At 44.5% G+C, this 12,044-nt stretch overlaps 1 non-coding gene across 1 annotated transcript; it reads left to right on the top strand.

Moving 5' to 3' along the window:
* The first annotated feature begins 10,784 nt into the window (after window positions 1–10,784).
* Window positions 10,785–10,948, top strand: LOC130870615 (U1 spliceosomal RNA). The gene has a single exon (XR_009056757.1). It is a non-coding gene; the product is annotated as a U1 spliceosomal RNA (small nuclear RNA).
* Window positions 10,949–12,044: the final 1,096 nt, after the last annotated feature.

A 12,044-nucleotide genomic window follows, 5' to 3' on the forward strand; every position in this document is an offset into this window, starting at 1 on the left:
TATATCTGTTCTTGAGCTGGTCTGGTTATTTATCGTACCGACAGAATATGCCACCTGATACTATGTACTTCAGTATGTCCTGGAAGTCAAGGCTATCCTGCTGCTTCCAACTCCCATAACCTGGGACACATCCTTCTATAACTTATTTATTATCGACAGCCACCTGTACTGAACCCAGGACCTTACCATTCTAACCAGGTAATCTGCCACTAAGTTACTTCATCCTTGGTGTGAGGTAATGAACACAGAGACTTCCATGTGCTAAGCACACACTGTCACTAAGCTACATACCCAAGTGTGGCATACAGCCAAGAATGACCTTGACCACACAGCAAAGGATAATCCTCGTGCTTATGGTTAGATGACACCATGCATTGGGAATTAAAACTAGCCTTCCTATAGGTATCCTAGGGTGCTGTCCTCTGACTAGAAGAGCCATTACCATTTTAATCATAGGAGACTCTAGATTGGTAACAATGATGTTCCCTCCTAGAACCATGGGATGTGTGACCTTTCCCAGAGAACCTAGACAACAATGAGGACCCTAAGAGACATACATAGATCTAAGGATTTTTTTTTTTTTTTTTTTTGGTTTTTCGAGACAGGGTTTCTCTGTGGTTTTGGAGCCTGTCCTGGAACTAGCTCTTGTAGACCAGGCTGGTCTCGAACTCACAGAGATCCGCCTGCCTCTGCCTCCCGAGTGCTGGGATTAAAGGCGTGCGCCACCACCGCCCGGCTAGATCTAAGGATTAAAAAAAAACAAGATCTCCTGAGTAAATTGGGATCACGGGGACCTTGGGAGAGGGTTGAAGGGGAGGGGAGAGGCAGGAAATGGAGCAGAGAAAACTGTAGAGCTCAAAAATCAATAAAATAAAAAAGAAGGTGTGACCTTGTCAGAGCAGGTGTGAGCTTGTTGGAGAAACTGTCACTTCTGGTGTGGGCTTTGAGGTTTCAAATGATCAAGACTGACCTAGCGTCACTCTCTCTTCCTGCCACGCGCCATTCCAGATGTAGAACTCTCGACTACCTCTCCATTACCAGGTCTGTGTGCATGTCACCATACTTCCCGCCATGATGATAATGAACTAAACCTCTGAAACTATAAGGAAGCCCCAATTTTTTGGCTTTGTTTTGTTTTTTATAAGAATTGCTGCTAGGTGATGGTAGCGCTCGCCTTTAATCCCAGCTCTTGAAAGGCAGAGACAGGTGGATCTCTATGAGTCTGAGGCCAGCCTAGGCTACAAGAGCTAGTTCAATGACAGACTCCAAAGCTACAGAGAAACCCTGTCTCGGTAAACAAAAGAGGAGAGAGAGAGAGAGAGAGAGAGAGAGAGAGAGAGAGAGAGAGAGAGAGAGAGAGAGAGAGAGAGAGAGAAAGAGAAAGAAAAAGGAGAGAAAAGAATTGCCATAGCCTGGCGGCGGTAGCACACACCTTTAATCACAAGTACTCAGGAAATGGAGGCAGGTGGATCTCTGAGTTTGAGATCAGCCTGGTCTACAGAGTGGGATCCACCATACCCAAGACTACATAGAGAAACCCTATCTCGAAAAAACAATAGAAAATATAAAATAAAAAAACAAACAAAAAATCCAAGCTAGACATGGTGGAGTATGCCTTTAATCCCAGCACTCGGGAGGCAGAGACAGGCAGATCTCTGTAAGTTCAAAGCCAGCCTCATCTACAAAGAGAGTTTTCGGACAGTTGGGGCTGTTACACAGAGAAACCCTGTCTCAAAAAAAAAGAAAAAAAGAAGAAATTGGTTTGGGTGTTATGGTATTTTCTTCAGAGCAATAGAACATTGACTAAAACAGGCCATTTGGGGGAATCTGTAAGTCCAAAGACTGCATGGATGGCATTACCAAGCTTGACTATAGTGTAATCCTTACTCTGGTTCATCACTGGTGTCCATCTGTTTCTTTCTCTCCAGAAGAAGTCGAGGCAAGCCATAATAACCACACACTCAACTAACTTGAGCTACAACTCCATCCCAAACACACACATAGCCTTGCTTTTGGTTTGACAGAATCTCACTACATAGCCATGGAGAACTTCAAACTTGCTTTGTACACCAGGCTGCTTAAACCTGTGGCAATCTTTGAGCAGCTACCTCCCCAGGGCTGGGGTTACAACTGCATCCCACTAAGCCCAGCATGTGTGCCTTAGCTTTGGGTTTTCTCTTAGACTAGTGCTAGGGATCAAACCCAGAACATTGTTCATGCTGAGCAAACTCTCTGTCATTGAGCAACACACACCCTCCCACACTGAAAGCATTGTTTATATGTAGGAACACATGTAGTATGTAAGTGTAGCTCATAACTCCAGTTCTGATGCCTTTGGTAGCACCTGTATGCATGTGCATAAATGTAAACGTGATTGGAAAATAAAATAATATATTAAATATATGTTTCAATATATTAAAAGAAGGAAAAGAACAGGTGGGGGCTGGCAAGATGACTCAATAGGTGGGGGCCATGTGGCTATGAAGCCTGACAGGTAACCTGAGTTCAATCCTTGGGATGCACAAAGTAGAAAAAGAGAGCCACAAGTGTCTCTTTACCTCCACACTCATGTCATAACATGTTTGTGCTCACACATAAACACGAAATAAATATCTTGGAAGGTCAGAGAGTTGGCTTAGAAGTTAAGAGCACTGGCTTACTCTTCTAGAGGACCAAGGTTCAATTCCCAGGACCAACATGTTGGCTTGTAACTACCTGTAACTCCAGTTCTAGGAGATCCAGCAACCTCTTCTGGCCTCAGCAAGTACCAGGCACATAAATGGTACACAGGCAAACATGCAGACAAAATTCACAAACACATTAACTGACGTTTAAGAAGATTAGAATATTCAATGCAATGCCCATCAAAATCCCAGCAAAATTCTTCAAAGACCTCGAAAGAATGGTACTCAACTTCATATGGAAAAACAAAAAACCCGGGATAGCCAAAACAATCCTGTACAATAAAAGAACTTCTGGAGCTCCCTGACTTCAAACTCTACTACAGAGCTACAGTACTGAAAACAGTCTGGTATTGGCATAAGAACAGACAGGAGGACCAATGAAACCGAATAGAAGACCCGGATATGAATCCACACATCTTTGAACACCTGACTTTTGACAAGGAAGAAAAAAATATCAAGTGGAAAAAAGAAAGCATATTTAACAAATGGTGCTGGCATAACTGGATATCAACATGTAGAAGAAGGAAAATAGATCCATATTTATCACCATGCATAAAACTCAAGTCAAAATGGATCAAAGACCTCAACATAAAGCCAGCCACACTGAACCTTATAGAAAGGAAAGTGGGAAGTACACTTGAACACATTGGCACAGGGAAATACTTCCTAAATAGAACCCCAGCAGCATAGACACTAAGAGAAACAATTAATAAATGGGACCTCCTGAAACTGAAAAGCTTCTCTAAAGCAAACAACACAGTCAACAAGACAAAATGACAGCCTACAGAATGGGAAAAGAGCTTCACTAACCCCACATCAGAAAGAGGTCTGATCTCCAAAATATACAAAGAACTCAAGAAACTGGACACCAAAAGAACACATAATCCAATAAAAAAAGATGGAGTACAGACCTAAACAGAGAGCACTCAACAGAAGAATCTAAAATGGTTGAAAGACACTTAAGGAAATGTTCAACATTGTACCCGCCTGGCAGGTCAGTTATTCTAGGGTCCCCGAAGAGGCACTATCTGAAAAAGACATGGGCGGGAAAGAGGGACGAGGCCAAGCAAGATCTGTTGTCAAGGCCTCTGTTTATTAGCATAATGGTTGTGGCTTATAAAGCCCCTGGATGAGGAATTTGGGTTGGGATGGGGGGCAGGGGCATGGCAAGGGCAGGAAGGGATCTTGCAGCAATGGTCACGAGTCGATGCTTGGTCACAAGTCGGTCTGTCCCAAGTCGTCTGTCCCGAGGTCACGAGTTGACACATCTAGTATTCTCTATGCAAGTGGAATCATTCCTTTTGTGATTCCAACCACAAACAGTTCTCTAGATAGTTGGAATGTGGGGTGGGTTCCGCTAACAGATAACTCTCAAGATAGTTGGATGTGGGGTGGGCTCTGCCAACAAACAGTTCTCAATACAGTTGGGGTGTGGGGCTCTCCGCAAACATCCTTAGGACAATAGTTCCTACTATACTTTTTGGGAAAATGGCTCCTGACACAACATCCTTAGTCATCAGAGAAAAATGCAAATCAAAACAACTCTGAGATTCCACCTTACACCTGTAAAAATGGCCAAAATCAAAAACACTGATGACAACTTATGCTGGAGAGGTTGTGGGGAAAAGGGAACACTTCTGCATTGCTGATGGGAATGCAAGCTGGTACAGCCCCTTTGGATGTCAGTGTGGCGATTTCTCAGAAAATTAGAAAACAACCTTCCTTAAGACCCAGTAATACCACTTTTAGGTATATATCCAAAGGATGCTCAATTGTGCCACAAGGACATGTGCTCAACTATGTTCATAGCAGCTTTGTTTGTCATAGCCAGAACCTGGAAACAACCTAAATGCCCCTCGACCAAAGAATGAACAAAGAAAATGTGGTACATTTACACAACGGAGTACTATACAGCAGAAAAAAATAACGACAGCTTGAATTTTGCAGGAAAATGGATGGAGCTAGAAAACATCATTTTGAGTGAGGTAACCCAGACACAGAAAGACAACTATCACAGGTACTCACTCATAGGTGGTTTTTAAACATAAAACAAAGAAAGTCAGCCTACAAACCACAATCCCAGAGAACTTAGACAACAATGAAGACATTAAGAGAGACTTACATAGATCTAATCTACGTGGGAAATAGAAAGTAGAAAAAGACAAGATCTCCTGAGTAAATTGGGAGCATGGGGACCTTGGGGAAGGGTTGAAGGGGAGAGGGGAGAGGCAGGGAAGGGAGCAGAGAAAAATGTAGAGCTCAATAAATATCAAAAAAGAAGATTAGAATAAAAATATTAGAAATCAGAAGAGAACCAGATTATGGTGGCACATACCTTTAACCCCAGCACTTGGGAGGCAGAGGCAGAATCATTTCTGTGAGTTTGAGCTCAGCCTGTAGGGCCCAGGATCTACCCCTGCTCCTGGGTTTCATTTTGAGGACAGTTTCTGGCCAGCCAGCGTTTCCTGTTTGTTCCTGTACTCCCTCTGCCCCACCTGGTGGTTGGGGCCTTGTTTACTCCACCTTGAGCGTAGTAATTTCCCACCTGCCTTAGGAGTGTTCCTTTGTGCAGCAGCCAGGTATTTAAGGTTTTTCCTAAGTTTGAATAAATGGCAGTCGGCTGGTCTCCTTTCGAATGACCTAGGTCTCTTGTGTGTTCTTTCAATCTCCAGGCCCTTGCCCTGCTCGCGTATGGTACAGTGGCCCGCTAACTGTACCAAGGGAGTAACGCAGGCACAGGTCTAAAGACCAAGTTTCAGGACAGCTGAGGGTACATAGAAAAACCCTGTCTCAAAAAAAAAAAAAAAAAAAAAAAAAAAAAAAAAAAAGCTGAAGAAAGGCAGGGAGGGAGAGACAGAGATGGAAAAAGAAACCAGAGGGAGGGAGCTGGAGAGATGGCCCAGAGGTTAAGAGCACTGACTGCTCTTCCAGAGGTCCTGAGTTCAATTCCCAGTAACCACATGGTGGCTCACAACCATCTGTAATGAGATCTCATGCCCTCTTCTGGTCTGCAGCAGACATGCAGACAGAATACTGTATACATAATTAATAAATAAATCTTTAAAAAAAAAAAAAAGAAAGAAACCAGAGATATGGAGGTACAGACTCCTCCAGCCGCCGTCGTAGGAAAGCCTCTCCTAAGTCCTGTCTTCTCTCCCCACCTGTGGGCTCAGGGCTGCTGCCAAACTTGACTGATGATCATAAAAATCATCAGGTGCTGTTAAATGCAGACTGCTAGCCTAGAATAAGAGGCAAGTCCCAGAACACAGGCTCGATTTAACCCAGGTTGTACTTCAAGGAAGTTCCCAGCCCAGAGAACATCACAAAAGCCCAGGTCTCCTTTCCCTTAGAGAAGCCAGGAAGCAGAAACTGCCAGAGGCCATCTCCAAGGTGAGCAACGTGGTTGGGTGGAGGGAAGGCATAGCAGCTTAGACAGTGGATCTAACTGCATGCGTATGAATCCAATCAACACGAGAGCTCAGTGTTGGCTACCACTCCGCTTCTGTAAAAGCAGTGGTCTTGAGACACCCCGCACCTGTTTTAATTTTACCACCTAAAGAAAAGAAATTGTGGTGCGTGTCTAGGTCCTGTGTGTTTAGAGTTGGTTGAGGTTGGCTCTCGGGTAACCCAGTGAAGCCTCCAACTCGCTGTGCTATTGCTATTGCAGCTCCTCATCCTCCTCCCTCTACTCCCTGAATGCTGGTATTAAAACAATGCACAAGCATATTAGGTTTGGTTTGGAGACACTCTCACTAAGTAGCCTAGGCTGACCTGGAAGTCACAATGTAGACAAGGCTGTGCTGAAGCTTAGGTCTACATGGCTCTGCCTTCTGAGTACTAGGATTAAAGGGATGTTTCATCATACTTGACTGTGTGTTTGATTTTGAGTTAGGGTCTCTCTTTACCCAGACTGCCTTTGAACTAATTTTTTTTTTTTTTTGGTTTTTGTTTTGTTTTGTTGGTTTTTTTTTTTTTTTTTTTTTCGGTTTTTCGAGACAGGGTTTCTCTGTGGTTTTGGAGCCTGTCCTGGAACTAGCTCTTGTAGTCCAGGCTGGACTCGAACTCACAGAGATTCGCCTGCCTCTGCCTCCCGAGTGCTGGGATTAAAGGCGTGCGCCACCACCACCCGGCTCCTTGACATTTTCATAGTGATGCAGTGGTGGCTTTAAATTAAAACAGCCAGGGATGATTAAGCATATCCCAGAACTTGGGAGCTAGAGGCAAATGGATCTGTGCGAGTTGGAACCCAGCCTAATCTCCAAACCAGTCAATGTTAAAGTTGGGGCTGGCAAAGCCATTGGCTAGCATCTGAGAGTCCCTGGGTTCCATTACCAACCCAACGAGGAAAAGATAATGACCACAGCAGTTAGAACTAATGAGAAGCTAGTCATCGTGGAAGGATTGATTCGGTTAGCTGACATGGGTCTATGTTAACATAGGAAGAGCACCTGGAAGTTTTTAAGCAGGTATTCTGGGGACCAAGTAAATGGCTAGGTGAGTGATTAAAGGTACCTGTCATCAATTTCTGGGACCACATGGAGAAGAGACTGTCATCTGACCTCTATATCCATATGTATGTTCACCAAGAAATACAAACTAAATGCAAAAAATAAATAAATAAAAACAAGCTGAATGAATTCTGGACACATGTGGTGGCGCGTGCCTTTAATCCCAATACTCGGAAGGCAGAGACAGGCAGATCCAGGCGGTCTAGCAAGCTCTAACTAGCAAAGGCAAAAAAGGTCTCAAAGACAAGAAAACAAAAAATAAGCTTTGGAACCAGGTATAATCCTAGAATTGGAGAATAGAAGGCTAAGTCAGGAAGATCAAGAATTATATTTCCACCAGGCATAATGATGTATACTGAAAGACCAGGGATAAATCCAGACCCCTCTAGCAGGAAGAGAAGAGCCAAAAATCTAGGTTAGCCAGTTCAGTGACTCTGTTTCAGGAACTAGGTGAAGATAAAGTTATATTGTAATCTTGAGAATAATCTTGAGAAACAGGGAGTTGCCCCCTTGTGATTATCACTGGTATTTTCGGAATTTTCAATGATCACTGGTATTTTTGGAATCTTCCAATGACACCCTCCCTACCCCCTTTGGATTACTGGGTTGTGGTTTCTCCCCTTAAAATACCCCTTCTCCCAGCTACTGGAAGTCGAACTCCTCCCTTGCGTGGGTTATGAGTCTCAGCCTCAGCGCTGGTACCTTTCAATAAACCTCGTGTGACTGCAGCAAGGACGGTCTCCCTTGAATTACTGGGGGGTCGTGTTACCAGAGACTTGAGTGAGAGTCTCCCCACACCGGGGGTCTTTCAATACCTTTAAAGGCAAGTGGATCTCTGTGTCTTCAAGGCCACCCTGGGCTACAGAGTCAGTTCCAGGACAGCCAGGGCTGTTACAGAGAAAGCCTGTCTCAAACTCACCCGCCCCCATATCAAAACAGAACAAAAAATCTACCTAGCCCACCTATCATGTGGTGGAAACTCTCAGCAAATATTATGATTCTTATTACTATAATGGTTTAGATAAAACGGCGCAGTTCCCCGAGGGGCAGCAGCAGGTCATCAGGAGTGGTGGGGCCCAGGCATAGCGGGCGACTGCAGGTGGTTTAGGGCCGCGGCTGGCCACGAGGGGCAGCCGACCTCCCCACCCGAGGCCTCTGTGGGTCCCAGGTGGGTGAGAGAGCTCGAGGAGTCGGCGGGTTCCTGCAAGGAGACAGCGTGAGAGATGGATAGGTACGCGACGCAGAAAGAGTTTGGATAGTTTATTCAGGGGGTTATGGTAGGAAGGGAAGGGAGGGGGGAAGAAGGAGGGTAGAGGAGAGAGGAGAGAGAGAGAGAGAGAGAGAGAGAGAGAGAGAGAGAGAGAGAGAGAGGGAGGGAGGGAGGGAGGGAGGGAGGGAGGGAGGGAGGGAGGGAGGGAGGGAGGGGAAGCAGGAGAGAAGAGGCAGCAGCCACCCCTTCAGACAGGAGACAGGAAGGTCGCTTGCCTCTGTGGAAGGGGGAGTAAGGGGGGGGGGCTTATCTCTTAAAGGGACAAGACAAGTCAGCAACAGGTCATAACAATTACTATTATTATTACTATGAATGACACATTACTTATCTAGTTGACAACTGAAACTCTGGGGATTCTAAACCAACATTCTTGCCCTTGAGCTTCTTAAACACACCCGAAAAATTTTTGACTTTGTGCTCTTCTTCATTCTGCTCTATTTTGTCTAAATGAACCTTTGCACCACTGCCGGGGATTCATTCCGGGCCCTTTTGACTAATATTTCTTGTGGCATTTAGAATTGGCTTACAACACAGAAACCCCCTCTGAGCAATGATGTCTACGTGCTCCCCATTAAATTTTTTCTCCAGTTTAAGAACTAGCCAGATATATGGGGCTGGAATGATGGCTTAGTGGTTAAGAGCACTGACTCTCTACTAGAAGACCCGGGTTCAGCTTCCAGCACTCCCATGGCTGCTCACAATTGTCTGTAACTAACACTCAAACACTAATGCACATAAATAAAGATAAATGAAGTATATCGCTAGGCAGTGGTGGTGGCGCACGCCTTTAATCCTACCACTCTAGAGGCAGAGGCAGGTGGATCTCTGTGAGTTCGAGGCCAGCCTGGTCTACAAGAGCTAGTTCCAGGCAGGCTCCAAAGCTACAGAGAAACCGTGTCTCGAAAAAAAAAAAAAGGAAAGGAAGGAAGGAGGAAGGAAAGAACTAGCCAGATTTGGATTTTTCTGAAAGGATTTCTCTTTTTTTTTTTTTTTTTTTTTTTTTTTTTTTTGGTTTTTCGAGACAGGGTTTCTCTGGTTTTTTGGTGCCTGTCCTGGAACTAGCTCTTGTAGACCAGGCTGGTCTCGAACTCACAGAGATCCGCCTGCCTCTCTGAAAGGATTTCAACTGGAACTGAGACAAAAATTTTGATACCGCCGGGCGGTGGTGGCGCACGCCTTTAATCCCAGCACTCGGGAGGCAGAGGCAGCCTGGTCTACAAGAGCTAGTTCCAGGACAGGCTCCAAAACCACAGAGAAACCCTGTCTCGAAAAAACCAAAAAAAAAAAAAATTTTTTTGATACCTTATGACCACCATCAGCTTCTATTTTCTTGGCCCCAGTGATGCTAAGTTCCCCTAACTGAGCCTTGAGATCTGAGTTTGCCTCCAGCTCCTGAATCGCTCTAGAGAGGCAAGAGTCCAGCAGCTTCGGGTTTGGGCCCATAAGGTCTCAAGATCTTAGCGCTGAGATGAACACGGCCTTGTTTTCATGCAGTAACAGCTACAAAGAGGCCCAGCTCTCGTGAAAACCACTCATATCTGGGTAGCAAAAAATTCCCTCTCTTTACCCATCCACCTTGCTTCCAGATCCTGACCCGGGCTCTAAACAATGCGGGATTACTGGGAAATGGCAATAATGGTTTTACAGGATGACTTAAACGACGTACCTTTTCCGCATTCGGATGGCGTCTCTTCACGGAGCTGAGCAGCTTCATGCATGAGGAGCAGCCTTCACGGTGGCAGAAGATACTTTCATCTGGTCAGAGGAGCATGTGCTCATAAGGCCGAAATAACAGCAGGCACTCAAACAGGGCGGGGCAAAAGCCCTCAATATCTACGCTCCCAGCCGATTTTTTGCCTTTGCTACGGCACATGCGCATAGAGCAGATCTCTGTGAGTTTGAGGTCGGCCGGTCTACAAAGGAATACAGAGACAGACGGGACTTTTACGCAGGTAAACCCTATCTTGGAAAAAAAATTGTATTCAACAGACATAAATATCTATTATTTCTGGTAGGCACTTTCTCTGGTTGGGTGAAAGCATTTCCCTAGTAGGGAGTATTTAAAAACACCTCCATGGTGTCACCATCCTTGACTTTAAGCTCTACTACAGAGCTATCGCAATGAAAACAGCGTGGTATTGACATAAAAACAGATAGGTGGGGGCTGGAGAGATGGCTCAGAAGTTAAAAGCACTAGCTACTCTTCCAGAGGACCTAAGTTCAATTCCCAGCCCACATGGCAGCTCACAACTGTCTATAACTTCAGTTCCAGAGGGACTGACATGTTCACACCTATGTATATAAAATAAATTTAAATAAATTATACTTACCTAGCAGGGGAGATACCATGATTGTGAAGGTGGTTTTCCCAGGGCCAGGCTTATTCATTGCACTCTGGATGTGCTGACCCCTGCAGTTTCCCCAAAGGCGGGAAACTCAACTGCATAATTTGTGGTAGTGGGGGACTGCGTTCGCGCTCTCCTCTGAAAAGTAAGAAAAGAAAGGTATTTATTAAATAAAAAAAATTAAATTAATTATGGGGAAAAAAACAGACAGGTGGAATGGAATCAAAGACCCTGACATAAAAATATCTATGAACACCTGATTTTTGACAAAGAAGCCGAAATTATACAATGGAAAAACAAAGCGTCTTCAACAAATGGTGCTGACATAACTGGATGTGGACATGTAGAAAAGTGCAATTAGATCCATATCTTTTGCCCTGTACAAAACTCAAGTCCAAGAGGATCAATGACCTCAACATAAATCCAGTTACATTGACGCCCATAGAAGAGAAACTGGAAAGTAACCTTGAATGTATTTGTACAAGAGACAACTTCCTGAGTCTGCACAGACATTGATATTGACAATTAGACAATAGATGGGACCTCCTGAAACTGAAAAGCTTCTGTAAGGTAAGAAGAAAGAAAGAAAGAAAGAAAGAAAGAAAGAAAGAAAGAAAGAAAGAAAGAAAGAAAGAAAGAGAGAGAGAGAGAGAGAGAGAGAGAGAGAGAGAGAGAGAGAGAAAGGAAAAAAAAACACCTTCAATAATAAGACAAAACAGCAGCCTACAGAATGGGAAAAGAACTTCTGCCTCCCAAATGCTGGGATTAGAGGCTTACACTACCACCCACCTGGCTTTGAGGTACCATTTTATGTGGGAGACTGCGTGTGACTCAGTTTCCATCTGGAGTCATTTCTGACTTAAAGTCATTTGAGTTCAAGCTTGCCTACTCTACTTTTTCTTATAACCTTGAAGGCAATGAGAGTCTTCTGATGTAGTGAGGAAAGAACACTCTACCTGGTGGACAGTATTCTGCTGACGACAAACATCAAGACAGAAAGAAGGCTGCTTCTGAGCAGCAAGCACGTGTTGGAGAGGAGGCTGCTCACTCAAGGACGGGAATGGTCTTGTGGTTAGATATAGACAATCTGTGCTGTGCTGTGCTTTGTTCTGCTTTTGTATATAAGCAAGTTCTGAAATAAACTGGGCTGTTTGGCTGCTTGGACATGACCAGACAGACCTTCCAATTCTATCCTGCCTTCTGTTTCTTCTGACTTTTCTTTGGCCTCAAGGATCCC

This window comes from Chionomys nivalis, chromosome 2 (assembly GCF_950005125.1).
Source record: "Chionomys nivalis chromosome 2, mChiNiv1.1, whole genome shotgun sequence".
Taxonomy (NCBI): Eukaryota; Metazoa; Chordata; class Mammalia; order Rodentia; family Cricetidae; genus Chionomys; species Chionomys nivalis.